The following is a 15,494-nucleotide window of genomic DNA, read 5'->3' as shown; positions in this document are numbered from 1 at the left end:
AACTGTGTGCAATGTACACTGCTCTGAATCCATTTATTTCTCAGGAGCTGCTGAAATGACACACAGAGACTCAGCAGATAATGAGTAAAATTATCTATCAAATGACTTTAACATCCCTCTGGAAGGGCAGGCATTGTCTGACTGATACCACCTGGATGTGCTGAGTTGCCATAAGCAGTTGGAGAGAAAAAGGAAGGAGTTCACCTGGATTAGCTCAGATCCAACCACCAGTGTCAGCTCTCAAGTGATGTTCTGGCAGTTTGGGTAAAACACAGTGTGACATCCCCCACCTGAGCACAGGAAACCCCCTGGATTTTTGTGCTGCAAAACCTGGACTCTTCAGTGAGAGAGCAACACAGCAAGACAGAGGAGGAGGAAGGTCAAGTGTTTTGGGACAAGTGGGCAGAAGTCTTGATGGTGTCAGGAAAATTAATCCACAAACACCAGAGGTTTATGTCAAAAAGGAGACAGAGGAGTCCTTTTATTTTATTCAGATAAAAGGAGAGACCCCAGGGGAATGCCCCATGGCCTCTCCCTTTATTCAAATAAAGTGAAAGGACTCCTCTGTCTCCTTTCTGGACACAAATTTCTGGTGTTTATGGATTAATTTTCCTGACAAAGGCATCACAGGGTCTTCCAGAGTGGAGCTGAGAATTGGGCAGGGACAAGGCTCTGTGCACCACATTGCCTGAAGGTTCTGACTCCTGGCCTCCTCACAGGAGCCATCAGTGTGAAACAGCTTTTTTTTCCTTGCTTGCAATCCCTTCTGCCTCCATTTGTATGTGTCCCTGAGGCAAAGATAAAATCCTCCTTTCCACCTGATGCTCATAAGGTGTTTGTTATTGCCTCAGCTTCCCTTTGCAAGGTGTGTGGCATGAATGGAAATACCCAAAAAGAGCCCAAAGGGATCCTGTGTCTGCAGGCTCCTCCTGACCCCTCAGAGTTCACAGTGCCAGCACTTTGTCCTCCTGCAGTGTCCTCCCCGTTCTCCAGGCAGCTCCCAGTTATTCCTGGCAAAAAGGATGCATTTCACTCAGCAATAAAGCAAAAAAAAACCCCAGTTTCCCATAAATTTTAAAACATGAATGACAGCAACAGAGATTGGGAATGAATTGAGTATTTAACTCCACTTTATAACTTCAGGATAGTGTTCCCCAAAGAGGTACCTTCTGCCTCAGCCCTTCTCCTCAAAGTTTTGGGAGTGATGAAGTTGTGGTCACGGTGGGATTTAATTTGTTATTTATTTCCTTGTGTGGAATGGGTTGAATTTCAAGATTTTGGGCAGCAGAAAGCAACCAAGCTGGGAAAAGCCTTGAGCCAGCAGCTCTGATGGTGCTGGGAAGGTGGGTGATGGATGCAGAAAAACCTCCAAGCACCTCCATGAGCTCTTTTCTTTTGCTCTGGCCCTTGGTAGTGGTTGCCTCATCAAATGCAAACATCTTAATGACTTGAGCTCTTCAGTGGATTTCCTCTCTATTATCCCAGCTAAGCTATTTGCTCTACTCACAAGCTGCCAAGCATTCCAGGTCATGGAAAATGCTTTGTAAACTTTTGCACATCATTAGATCTAAGTGGGACGCTTATAAAGCAATGGAGAGGAGTTAAAAGGCAATTTAGCTCCTATGAGAAATGCAGGTATCCTGGTGATAAGCTCTTGTCTCCCAAAGAGGATCTGTGAAGCAGTGAGCCAAGAAGTCTAACACGGGGAGGGACAAATCACACGCTTTTTTTTTTTTTTTCTAGGGGGATTTTGTGATTTTCCTGCTTGTGGGTGGTATTTTATACTTTACTAACACCCACCCCCCTTCCTACAGTGTCATTCGAGCTGACATCCCGCAAACTGTCACCTAAAGGTCAATTGCTCTGGGTTTCATCCCTGCAAGCAGAGCTTTGCTCTGACACCGGAGTCCCCATTCCAGGGCAGAGTGGCTCAGGTTCAGCTCCCTGGCAGATGGCATCTGTTTGCTGCTGCCCTTTTCCCCTCTCAATCAGGTTAGCACGCCTTCCTGTGCAGCACTTTTGTGCTGCTGGCACGTTTTTATGGCTGTAAATCAGATCTCCAGTGGCAGTGAGACAAAGCTTCCCGGGGCACCTGGAGCAGGAGTGTTCTCCTTGCGGTTCATCCATCCCAGAGAGGAGCTCCTGTGCTCACTCCCTGTGTTTGGACACTGGATCTGTGCCCTCACCACAGCAGCTCATTGTGCAGGAAGCTTGTCCACAGGGCAAGTGATTTTTCTAGTGCTGACAACAATTTTGTACCTCACTGGTGTGTTCAATGCTGTGCTAATCCCAAGCACACAAAATTAACTGCTGAGAAGGGGGAAGAAGAGAACCACGGCTTTTATGTTCAGCCACATTTTGCAGTGCCTCCAGGAATATGGTCTGGGGATTTTTTTGGCTGTATTTGCATAGCTTTCTTCCTTGTGCTACAGGCTTAAATTGTTTGGTTTGGTTTTGTCGGGTTTTTTTCTTTTCGTATTGAGCCGTATGAGATCACTGATGATGTGTAAGCACTGGAGATCCCTGTGCCTCCAGCAACCACTCCAGAGGGTTCTGAAGGCTCCAGTGCTCCTGGCTACTGCAACAACCTTAATATGGAGTAAGATCAGAGTGAATGATGAGCCACTGTCGATAATCCAAACCCTCTTCTGCCCCATTACAGCAGCTGAGTCAATGATGCCAGGAGACAGCTCACTGTGGGCACCAGGGTCAGCTGATGTTGTTCCAAACTGCTCCTGGGCATGTTCAGGGCTCCTTGTGGAGTGACACCAGCCCTGGATCCACCACACTGTTCTGGAGGCTCAAAGGGTTTGATAGCAAGGTCGTGGGTGGGTCTGGGCAGCTTGATCTCTTGGCAGTTTGGGAAATGTTTCATTCACTCACTCAGACCTGGAAAGGTTGTGGATGTGGCCACCATTTGCACTGACAGATCTCCAGGGTTGTATTGTTATCAATACAAAGCTAAAGCAAAGCTGCTTTTTCAGCCAGCAGAGCTGAAAAACCAGGCAAGCAAAGGTAAGAATGTGGCTCATTAGTAAGCTGGAGCAAGACAGATGGTTCAACTGGCAGGACAGGGTTTTCCTAAAGCTTGTCTTTCAGGGCAGGTTTTCACTGGAAGGCTGGACAGGTTCCTGCTCACAATGTGAGTCCTGGTTAGTTTGTTCTGTCCTTGTGGCAGAGCAGGAGGCAGTGCTGGGCATGGCCTTGGCAAAGGGCCTGTGCCTCCAGTTTTGGCAGCGTGGCTGAGTCCTGATAGCATCAATAAATGATGCAGATGTCCAGAAGGCAGCAGTGTCCATCTGGCTGTGTTTGTTGATCTGTAATTTGGACTCTGGCTATTTGCAAAATCTGTTCTTTAAATGCTCATTCTGGGGTGCTGCTCTGCAAGGCACAGCAGCAGTGCTGGCTGCCCCCTGGTCCCACTCACCTTTCTTGCATTCCCTTCCCATGGCTTGCAGGTCACTCCACAGGTCTGATTCCCACCTCTCTGGCAGCCCAAACACTGGCTGCACATCTGCACCCAGCTCTGCCCTCCAGATCCTCCTGTTCCTCACAGGAAACAGCTCCTGCATGACCAGGAGCCTGGCACAGAGCTCCTCAGCCTGCACCTGCAGCCTTGACCTGGAGCGTGCAGGGCAAACAGCTCCTCCTCAAGGGTTGCCACCAGTCCCTTGTGAGAGGGAAGGGACCAGCAGGTCACAGAACCATAAAATCATGGACTCACTCAGGTCTGAGGTGGCTGGGAAGCCACATGCCCTGCATGCAGCTGGGGAGTGTTTGTCATTCCTGACTGCAGCACACTGAGCCCTGGGCCATGCCTTGGACTGCAGCTCCTGGCTGCATTCCCGAGATGTTCTGATAGGAAAGGTTAAGGGAGTTCCTATCCCTCACCAGCAGGTCTTGAATTTTTACATTTCCTGCCTTTTATGCATTCACATCAGCAAATTCCCTTGGGAAGAAACAAGGTCTAAGAGAGGGCAGGAATGGAATCATGGAACTGGGTCTGAATGGAGCAAGTCACAGCCTTAAAGACTGAGAGGGGAACCAGCTGCTTCCTTCCCACCTTGTGCTGCTCCCAGGCAGCAGACAGACCTGCTGGCTTGGTGGGAGCTGTGCAATCTGGGTGATGTGATAATTAATATTACAGTTAATATTGGCAAGACGTGGATGCCATGGGAACACTTGGCCAGGCCCTGTGTGGGGAGGGTGGAGCTGGCAGGTTCTGGGTGTGATCCTGGCTGCACAAACTGCAGCTGGCCTGAGCTCAGAGCCTCCCTGCTCTCTACAGGGACAAAGTACCTGACTGAGGACTTGGCCAAATGACCCAACTTTGGGAACATCCAAACCCTTGGTGCTTTACTGGGGCCGGGAGCTGCTACCTCTGCAGCCCCAGCTGGGTGTGGAACAGGACAGGGGTCACACCCTGATGGTCCAGGGACCACCCCACAGCCTTCATCTGGGCTCTGGTCAGAGCAATCAGACACCAGGTAATTTTCAGTGCAAGCTCCAATCATTTCTAGAGATATTCTGGGTTCACTGGCTGCCTCACATCCTCTCTGTCTGCTTCCATCAGCACTGGATGGAGCACTCACACACACAAAGGGAAAGTTTTTGACCCTTGGGATGCAATGTGAGGCTGACCAGGTGTATTTCTTACCAGAAGGGCTGTACTTCTGCCCAGGAAAGGGACAGAAGCAGCTGCAAGCAGTCTCTGGCTCTGGAGAGATGCATCCCTACAGGTGCTGCTGAAATTCCCAAAAGAAATGGGAAATCAAGTTGTGCTACACCTGCTCCAGTCTCTGGATGTGGTTCTTTGCCATGTTCACATGGCAGGCAGGGCAGTGACCCAGGACAGAGCATTCCTGTAACCCCTGAGAGCAGCAGCTCTGACTGAACATCGGAGGGAAACGCCTGGAGACGCTGACGGTTCTCTTTGGGACATTTATGGAAGGAGCAAACAGGTTAAGCTCTGCTGAGCCACAGAGTTAGAGGAGCAAAGACATCCTGCTTCTCTGTAATACGTCACCAGTGTCCCAGTTCTGTAAACATCCTCTCAGCAGGGCCTAAATCAGTCTGTCACATGTCACTGCTCCATCTCCTGTTGGAGCCCTCTGGAAAATAAAAGTGGTATGGAAAATACACAACAGCTCCAGTCATGCTGCCAAGGGGAAGCTTGGACTTGACACCCATGTGAATGGGGAAGAAGAAGATCCATGGCATGAAGGAGGATGTATGTCCTTGAGTGTGTGACAGATCAATCCTGGCTGCTTACCACAGGCAGAAGTGCTTAAATTACTTTTACGTAACAAAACCTGAAAAAAATCCCATCCTTCCTGCTGGGTTTTGCTTCCAAATGAAGACACTGCCCACTCAGCCTTGGCCAGACTGCTGCTGTTTGCCACGGCCTGGCTTTCCAAGAGCCCAAATCCACAGGAGCAGGCACACAGCGAGATGTCATTCCTGTCCCTGCAGGTGCCATGGGTGGCCAAGGCTGTCTGGGGCCATGGCTTGGGCTGGATGTGTTTTCCAGAGGGAAGAGGAGGCCTGAGGGCAGGGGGGATGAGCAGAGATCATGGTGCTGTGAAAAACGAGGTTCACATAATTTTTATAGAATATAAAAGCTTAATAAAAAAGACAATTAGGAGAAAAAAATAAAGTATACAGATCTGGCCGGGTGTCTCTGCATTCACCTCACTGACAAAGGATTGTCCCTTAAAAACAGAACCCTGCTACATATCCATAAATTCTCACACATATTCAGACATTCTTCTTAGGATCTTTGGTGTTCTTCTGTTTAGTTTTCTCTTGCCCCCTTCCCAATAGATCAATCTTCTTGGTGCCATCGAGATTTACATTCCCTGATACCAGAAATGCAATAAATTCCTCCCCCAGAGTTCTGGTCACTGCTGTCCTCATCTGGATAAGAGAGTTTACAAATGCAGGAGTTCTCTGCTATTTTATTTCTTTTTTCTCAGTCTTTGGGTTATACAAACAAAAGCAGTTTTTATTTTAATACTATGCCATAGCCTAACATATATGTATTATACTACTATTTCTAAATTTCATCAATAACAGAAATAAAGAAAACTATATTAATACAACAAAATTTCTCATTCTTATACACATAACATTCATTTTAATATTTGCAAAAAGCCAACAATATAAAATATATCTATAACAGTGAACTTGGGCAGGAAAGGACCTGGAAGTGCAGGCACATGTTTCCCACCACAAATCCACTGTGGAGGCTCTTTATTTCAGATTTTATTTTCTGAGCCTCTTTATTTTCAGGTTAGTTGAAGCAGACAAAAGCTTGAGAGCACAAGTGAGGGCAGAATGGAGTAGGCAAAATGGGATCCAACGTGTTTTCAATTCTTAAATATCTTTTAATCTGATTTCATACTTTTGAGGTTTGACAATGACTGGCAATGTTGAAACTCATTGTTAAAGAATCCAGCCACCCTGTGCTCCTAGGAAAGCAATCCTTTCCCGAAATCCAAACAACAGAAACAAAATTATTATAAAAGCAGATTTTAGCCCTACCACTGCTCTAGAAAACAACAACCATTTTTGGGGTTTTACACTTCCATGGTAGTGGTACAACTTTTTTCTTGACTCCTGAGTTGTTTAAAGAGCTCACAGCTGTAGCTGAGGAACCCTCACCACACCAGCCTGTGGAAATTTACTGTACAATCCCCACAACACGGGGAGAATGCTCTTCCTTCCTAATCCCTCCCAGCTCCTGTAGCACAGGATTACTGCTGCTAACAATAGCATTTCAAACAGCCAGGGAGCAGAGTGGTTTTTCCAATGCCAGGTGTTGTGATGTCCCACAAACACAGAACCACAGAACCCAAAAATCACACCACGTTTGTGGCCTGGTTTGATTTTTGGGGTGGTCCTGTGCTGGACCCCATCCTGCTGCTCGAACTAGGGGTGTTTCTCTTAGGGTGGAGTGTGATGGTCACTCTGGAGTGTGCTGCTCCACCTGGTATTTGATGATGTCTCACTGAAAACCCAAACCAGAAATGTGAAGATATTCTCAGGAGGCTCAAATTTGTGCTCCCATGAGAAATGGAAGCTTGGTTTGTGAAAAGATAAAAAAACCCCAACCACAGAGCTTGGCTTATGAGCAGCATTAAACCTGATTTCTCTGAGCCTGAGAGAATTGCAGCCTGTCAGTAGCTGATCTGTCCCCAAGTTTCTTGGGAGATCTCTCGCTCAGAGACAACATTTGTAAACCATTTTACTTTCTCAAAACAGTTCTGCATAACTGCAGAGAATTAGTTTTTCTCTTGTCCCACCAATGGGACAAGAGGTGGTGTTCCCTTGACCAATACTGTTAAACCTGCAGCATAAAACCCTATAAAAGCTAAAAAGGTCAGAAAATAAAAACCCCTTTTCCTAAGAAGTCGTTCTAGTGTGTGCTGTGAATCCACACTTCTACATCGTGCCCAACAACAACAGCAGCCCTCCCCAGCTGGGCTGGGAGGTCTCTGTGGCCATCAAGAGCATTCCCAGGTCTCAGGAATGTGATTTGGGGGTTTAGAAACAATTCCTGATGAGGGATTTGGGCACATTTTTAAGGGCAGCTTGATATGATTACATCCATCTCAGCTTGGTGGATAAGAGTTTAGTAGTGTTCAGGGTCAGTGGTCTCAGGGCCAGGAGCAGCAGCAGTCACATTTAAATTTGTGCCACAGGTGCAGGACTGGCTGCTGGAAAATCCCTGGGTGGAGGAGGCTGGAGTCAGGTTGAGGGGGGTGAGGAGGAGTCAGGGTTTCAGGGAAGCCCTTCTGTGTCCAGCTGGGCATTTCAAAGGCTGTTTTCTGCTCAGTTTCCTGCAGCACGCCAGGGTTACACAATCCTTCGCTTAAGGAGCTTCTCCATCCACTCTCCAGACAAAATTCTCCACCAGAACTCCTGAATGTACAATTCCTTTCATAACCACCTCCAAAGCGTGTCCAGGGTGCAAGGTGTGAAGATCCTGGGGCAGCAGGAAAGGAGCCAAGTGGGATGAGAGAACTGGCTGGAGCTGGAGCTGGAGCAGGGATCAGTTTTCATCTCCTTGGGCTTTTCTCCCTCCCTGTTCCCTTTCATCAGCTCACTCCCGGTTCAACCTTGAGGGTGCAGTGGGGGGGAGGAGGAAAATGTGGCAAAATCTCTGCAGGGGAGAAAATGCTGCAAGAAAATTCATCAAGTGACTGTCCTGGGGCAATCTGGGACCTCACAGGGCAGGGGGTCAGGGCTGGAGGAGAAAACCTGGAGGTCTGGGGGTCCACGAGTGCCCCCTCCATCCCAGGCTGGGCTCTTTTGCAGAGTCAGCAAAATGGGAGGGGAGGGGAGGGGAGGGGAGGGGAGGGGAGGGGAGGGGAGGGGAGGGGAGGGGAGGGGAGGGGAGGGGAGGGGAGGGGAGGGGAGGGGAGGGGAGGGGAGGGGAGGGGAGGGGAGGGGAGGGGAGGGGAGGGGAGGGGAGGGGAAGGGAAGGTGCGGGAAGGTGCGGGAAGGTGCGGGAAGGTGCGGGAAGGTGCGGGAAGGTGCGGGAAGGGAAGGGAAGGGAAGGGAAGGGAAGGGAAGGGAAGGGAAGGGAAGGGAAGGGAAGGGAAGGGAAGGGAAGGGAAGGGAAGGGAAGGGAAGGGACCCTCCTTTGCTCCTCCTCGCCTGAAGCTGCTGTGCTGAATTTAACCTCTTCTTTAGGGAATTGCAGTGGTGAGGCACAGCCTGGACCTGATCCTGCCATTTTTTTTCACGAGGTAAATGGGTTTTTATGGCTGAAAGTAAGTGGGGTGCCCTAGCAGAAAAAGGCTGATGGTGCTGGTGGGATGCTGGTGGCCCCACTGCCCTCACCCCAGGCAGTCCTGGGTCCCATCCTTGGGCACTGCTAGGTTCTGTCAGCCCTCACCCAGCCTGTTTGGTGCTCCCCAGCAGCTCTGACACACTCCCTGCCCCATCCCCTGCCCACCTTGCCACTAAAGGGTCATTTGACCTTAATGTGGGGGCTGTGAGCAAACGACAGGCACATGAAGGAGAGCGAGTTGCACTGCAGCAGGGTGAAGGGTGTGGATGGGAGGCTGGAAAATCCCCAGACACAGGAAAATGAAGAAATGAGGCACCAAAATTTTCTTTGAAACACTTGTTGTGACTCAGAGGCACAGGAAGGCTGATCCTGGGAGAGGAGAGGAGGGACACAGGGAAAGGATCTGCAGGTGAACAGAGAGCCCAGCCTTGGGCAGAGCTGTCAGGGGCACTGAGCAGCTGAGACATCCCAGTCACTGCACTGGACCCAATCAGCCAGGGCCCATCAGCTTTTCTCTGCTCACTCAACAGCTCTTGCCTTGAAACTGCAGGGTCAGAGTGAACCTGAACCATGTTCTGACCTCTCCTGACCAGGGGCTGCACTGCTGTCATGGAGCATTTCTGCTTCCTCAATGGCTGGGTTGGGAGAAGGCATCCCATCAGTGGGTTCTCTCATTTTGCAATTCAAACCATTTTATTTTATTTTATTTTTATTTTTCTTAGTCACTGAAATGTTCCTCTGAAACATTTCAGCTCCATAAAACCATTATTTTCAGAATAAAAAAAAATTTTACACAGAATTTTCCAGCAAGACTGGTGCTCAGCCTGTCTCACTTCTTCCCCAACAGGATCAAAAGGCCACTGAGATTACCAAGCTTTCAACCTTCAGCTCCCCCAGGACTTGGAGGCTGAGGGGGTCCTGTATTGCTTTGGCCAAGCAATGAAAGTTTATAGAGGCTTCTCAGTAGGATGGGTGGAAGAAACACAGAGAGCAGGAAGCAACTGCTGAAACTGCCAGTGATTAAAATGCAATAAAATGTTTGCCTTCTGCTGCTGAGCAAGAAGTGTGGCATGTGTTTTGCTGAGGCAGCAGAAGTGGTTGTGCTCACTGAATGAGCAGCTAATGAAAAGCATTTCAAGCAGGAAGCAACGCTGATGAAGATTATGAGCCTGCTTATATCTTGGAGAATTAAATGGCCTGGGCTGGATACTCCTGTTTTACACTGGATTTTGCATTGATCAAAGAGGATTTACTGTGCTCTGCACCAGTGTGGGAAGAGTGGGAGTGCTCCTTTGTGCCAGAAGCTGCTGGTGAACATCCCCCTGCTATGTGTCAGCAGAACAAATGCCCCTGGACAGGGCAGCTCAAGCAGATCACACTTCAGAGCAGAATTCATCTGGCAGCACCATTTGTGCTGAAGCCAGTCCCACAGGAGCAGCACTGAGGTTCCAATCATGCTAATTCCTCCTGGATCTGGGCTGCAAACGGAGCTGGGTCAGCTAAAGGGATGGCAGCAGCCATTTCCTCTTTATTGGGGTGCCTTCACCTCCTCCTCCCCTCCTGCCACTGCTCTTAGCCAAGTCCTGGGGCAGCACCAGGCCCTGCTGTGCTCAGATTTTGTGGTCACAGGAGCAGCAGAGGGGTCCCCACAGATCCAGGCTGTGGGATGGGGCTGGCAGGGAAACCCAGGATTGCACCTGGGCTCTCCCACTCTGCTGGGAACAGGGAATGCTCACCTGCCTCATTGGGAGGGGTTTGGACTGAGGATTAGGGAAAGGTTCTTCCCCCAGAGGTGCTGGCACTGCCCAGGCTCCCCAGGGAATGGGCACGGCCCCGAGGCTGCCAGAGCTCCAGGAGCCTTTGGACAGCGCTCCAGGGATGCCCAGGCTGGGGGTGCTGGGGGGTCTGGGCAGGGACAGAAATTCTGTGTTCCCTTCCAGCTCAGGATTCCATGTTTCTGTGATTCTGTGATCCCTGCTATCAGTTTTCTTCTCCAGAGGTGAATTGAGATACCAGCACATGACAACACCACAGTGGGGGTGAACAGGCACCATTTCTCAAATTGTGTGATACAGAAAGGGCTGAGAAAGCTTGGAAAATCCACAAGGCAGTGTCTGGGTGGGGCACAAAGCCGGGAATTGGAAATGCTTCTATTTGGGGCTGTCATGTGGTGCTCTCAAAACGAAGGGAGAGGACACTGAAGTGTCCCAGACTGTCAGGCAGAAAAGGAGGAGGTTGTTGGTTGCTGTTGGGGAAGGGAATGGGAAGAGAGCTCAGAAAATCACACAACACAGAGCAAGAGATCCTACCTTGAAGAAAAGGCAGGGAAAAGTTGTGGCTGTGGCACATCAGGGTGCCCATGTTTCCCTGGCTGGGTGTGTGGGTCCCCTGGCTCCCCTGGGATCAGGCCAGGGACTGGCCCAGTGGTCAAAGGATTTTTTGTGATTTGTCTCCAGGCAGAGCAAGACTCAGTTCCCAGTGGAGGGAGTGTCATGGTCAGACTGGACAGCCCTGCACTGCTGCTCTGGACAGCTTTGGCAGAGGGTGGCACGTAGGAGACAGGAGCTGATCTTGTGGCAGGAACCATCAGAGCCTGTATTTTCTTTCATCAGCTGTTTGTGATTACACAGTAAACTCATCACTCAGCTTGAATGCATCTGTGTCCCATTTTAAACATCAGTAACAGGCTGGGGGCTCCCAGGAACAGTTTATGGAAGGTGTAAAGCTGGGAGCACTGGGAGCTGCTGAGACTCCCAGCAGCCAGCAACTCAGCTGGAAAGACCAAAGGTCCTTGAGGAAGGGTGTTGCTGGAGGGTGTGGACATTTCTGGGGCAGAGCAAGTGATGGAGACACAACTCATGGCGACAAATAAACCCATTTTGTTTAAATAAACCCATTGGAGGCGAGGAGCAGGCTTGTCCTTGGAGTGCCATGAGCAGGTGTTTCCTTGTCAGGGTACAAAGCAGGGCTGCCTCTGAGGGAGGGCAGTGGAAGGAGGTGGTGGCAGGGTGGGTGCTGGTGCTCAGCAAGGCTGATTCTCCACTCTCTGGTCACCAGGGTCATGCCAAATGTGAATTTAACTGCTGTGGAAGCACTGTTAATGATCCTCTGTGTCTCCCTCCTCCAGGGAGATTTTTCAGTGGTAGAATTTGCTCTGGTAGCTGATGATTCCTCAGTGTACCTTTAGAGGTGGGCTCTGCTCACAGCTGTAGTTGAAGTGGTGTGGTCTGGTCAGGGGGAGGGAGATGCTTCAAGGAAGTCAATGCCCTGAGATGGACTCTGATTTCTGGTGAGGTGTCTAACACTCCCCTAAGTTTTCCCAGAATGATCCAGAAGCCAGCAGCATTTCCCTGGGGCCTAACCACGGTCATTACTGACATTTTCTTTATTCAGCTGGTAAAACCTGCTGTCTCTCTCTTGGCAAAAGAGTGTGGTTTGCTCTTCAGATATGGAGACCTAAAATGTTTGCAATCTGAAATCACCCCCTGCCTTGCTCCATGCATCCAAAACAGCCTCCCAGTGCAGTCACTGACATCTGGCAGCTTTATTGGCGCTTCATGAGGAATTTCCTGCAGGGCCAGGTATGTACAGGAGACACCAACTCACCGAGTTGGAGCTGTTCTGTGTCCTCACAGCACTGAGTGGCTGTGCTGCTCCCAAACCCATCTGCAGGGTTGGGCTGGGGTAGCCAAATGTCAGTGGAGAGCGTTGTGCCTGCCTGCCCCATCCTCCCTGGAGGGCAGGGCTGTGATCCTCACCAGACTCTCCAGGCTCTTCCACACCACAGCTCCAAAGTCTCTTCTAGGCAGCACATTACAAATTCATGTGTGTACAAACTTGTTTGGATAGCTATTCCCCGCCTCATCTCTCCCTGCTCCCTCCAGGGCAGGAGACAGAGCTCATCCTTGGCAGCTCTTCCACGCTGCACACCCCAGGGTTCTGGTTCTGCTCACCAAACCCCAGGGTTCTGGTTCTGCTCACCAAACCCCAGGGTTCTGGTTCTGCTCACCAAACCCCAGGGTTCTGGTTCTGCTCACCAAACCCCAGGGTTGTGTTCTGCTCACCAAACCCCAGAGTTGAGTTCTGCACATCCCAGAGCTCTGGCTCTGCACATCCCAGGGTTCTGGTTCTGCATTTCCCAGTGTTCTGCTCACCAAACCTCAGGGTTGTGTTCTGCAAACCCCAGAGTTGTGCTCACCAAATCCCAGAGTTGTGGTTCTGCTCACCAAACCCCAGGGTTGTGGTTCTGCACACCCCAGAGTTCTGCACACCCCAGGGTTCTGCACACCCCAGAGTTGTGTTCTGCTCACCAAACCCCAGAAGTGTGCTCTCAAAATCCCGGGGTTCTGCTCAGCCCAGGGTTCTGGTTCTGCTCACCCCAAGGTTCTGGTTCTGCTCACCCCAGGGTTCTGGTTCTGCACACCCCAGAGCTGTGGTTCTGCTCACCCCAGGGTTCTGCTCACCCAGGGTTCTGGTTCTGCTCACCCCAGGGTTCTGGTTCTGCTCACCCCAGGGTTCTGGTTCTGCTCACCCCAGGGTTCTGGTTCTGCTCACCCCAGGGTTCTGGTTCTGCTCACCCCAGGATTCTGCTCACCCCAAGGTTCTGGTTCTGCTCACCCCAGGGTTCTGGTTCTGCACACCCCAGAGCTGTGGTTCTGCTCACCCCAGAGCTCTGGTTCTGCTCACCCAGGGTTCTGGTTCTGCTCACCCAGGGTTCTGCTCACCCAGGGTTCTGGTTCTGCTCACCCAGGGTTCTGGTTCTGCTCACCCCAGAGCTGTGGTTCTGCTCACCCAGGGTTCTGGTTCTGCTCACCCCAGAGCTGTGGTTCTGCTCACCCCAGGGTTCTGGTTCTGCTCACCCCAGGGTTCTGGTTCTGCTCACCCCGGGGTTCTGGTTCTGCTCACCCCGGGGTTCTGGTTCTGCTCACCCCAGGGTTCTGGTTCTGCTCACCCCAGAGCTCTGGTTCTGCTCACCCAGAGCTGTGGTTCTGCTCATCCCAGGGTTCTGGTTCTGCTCACCCAGGGTTCTGGTTCTGCTCACCCAGAGCTCTGGTTCTGCTCACCCAGGGTTCTGGTTCTGGTTCTGCTCACCCAGAGCTGTGCTCAGCTCTGCTGAAGGTGGCCACAGTGTCTCCTCAGGCGAGCCCTGCCCTGTGAGAGCTCAGCTCAGCCAAAGGCCCAGAAGGTTCCTGGTGGAACAAGTGCAGGCACGTCTGCTGAGCCTGGCTCCAGGAGATACCAACATCAGAGCGGGGCAGCAGAGCACATCTGATGGGTGGAAAAACACATTCCTAGGGTTACTCACATCCAAATCTTGCGAGACGTGCAAATGCAGTCCAAAACAACAATTCCCTCAGAGTTTTGATCTCTTCAGCATTGCACTGATGGTTTTGGCTGGTTCCAGGCTGCCAATCAATCCCCCATTTAGCGTGGAAATTAAGATTTCATATCATTTCATATAATTAATATCAACCCTCTCAGTGTGGCACAGCAGCCAGGAGGGGAGGAGGAGCTGGAGGTGATGCAGGATCACCTGGAGGTGATGCAGGATCACCTGGCCTGTCCCCCCCAGCCAGGAGGGGTGCAGCTTAGGATTTAATTTTTATATTTTTCAGACCCTGTACTGCTTTAGTGAATCACTCTAAACTCCATAGCCCGTCAGCTACTCTTCTCCCATTTTATCCAGACAAAACTGTTCTTTTCTAGGCCTGAAACTCAAGGACACCTCAGGCCCTGAGGAGTGTAAACTGGGGGTAAATTACTTCATTACCTGAAGCTGTAATTGGAGAATTAACCCTTGATATGTAAATGGACAAACTTATAATTGTCTGAAAATAACTTATAATTGTCTGAAAAACTTGTGACCATCTTGGGTGCAGCCTCTGGGAGGCTCCTGACTGTCCCAGGTGTACCTATTGAAGGCCTTTAATACTTTTATTTATTATTATTAATAAATAGTTTATTATAAAATATTATTTATAATAATATTATAAATAATAATAAAATAATAGTAAAATAAATAAAATAAATAATAATAAAATAATGAAAAATAATGAATATAATAATAAAATAATGTTCAAATAATAATGAAATATAAAATAATGTATAAAATAAATTAATATTATTATAAATAATAATATTTTATTTATTTATTATTATAATTTAACACTTTTATTCTCTTAAACTTGTCTAGCTTCTGTTCTAGGCAGCCACTCCAAGGCACCACAGCAAGGACCAGGCTTTGGGAACAGGCAGGCTGTGTGTGCCTCCCACAGGCACTTGTGGTTTTAATGGAAAAACAAACCCCAAATCAATGGAGAGGATAGCTCATCAGCAGAGTCAGCTAATGGGAAATAAATCTGGTAGCAAATGTCACTGTTCAGGGGGGATGTTTGGGAGATGTTTTTCCTGGGCCTGGTGATTTCCAGGCCCCTCTGTGTTTTGCAGCCTAACTTGGTTTCTATAAGTGTGTGAGGACCAGATGGGGTCACTGGCAGGAAATTCTGGATGACAAGGAAGTAAAATTAATTAATAAATGTATTTATTTCAATGAAATTGAAAGGAGCTTTCGATTTCAACTAAAAATACAATCCAGAAATTGTCATTGTCCGTCTGCCTCAAAGACCTGAGCTACAAAATGTCTGCTTTTTATCAAGGGTTGAAACAAAAATGCACATTCAAATTGATTTTCTGGTGC

General features: G+C 49.5%; 1 protein-coding gene and 1 long non-coding RNA gene across 2 annotated transcripts in view; one reads left to right on the top strand and one right to left on the bottom strand.

Moving 5' to 3' along the window:
- Nucleotides 1–15,494, bottom strand: part of RPA2 (replication protein A2) — a 317,593-nt gene that overhangs the window by 147,403 nt on the left and 154,696 nt on the right. The window lies entirely within an intron of this gene.
- LOC131588149 (uncharacterized) lies at nucleotides 8,121–9,973 on the top strand. Its single transcript, XR_009279523.1, has 3 exons — nucleotides 8,121–8,200; nucleotides 8,698–8,753; nucleotides 9,645–9,973. It is a non-coding gene; the product is annotated as an uncharacterized LOC131588149 (long non-coding RNA).

Source organism: Poecile atricapillus, chromosome 24, assembly GCF_030490865.1.
Source record: "Poecile atricapillus isolate bPoeAtr1 chromosome 24, bPoeAtr1.hap1, whole genome shotgun sequence".
In the NCBI taxonomy this organism is placed as follows: Eukaryota; Metazoa; Chordata; class Aves; order Passeriformes; family Paridae; genus Poecile; species Poecile atricapillus.
The sequence above is the reverse complement of the archived record's forward strand: the minus strand, read 5'-3'. Positions and strand labels throughout refer to the sequence as shown.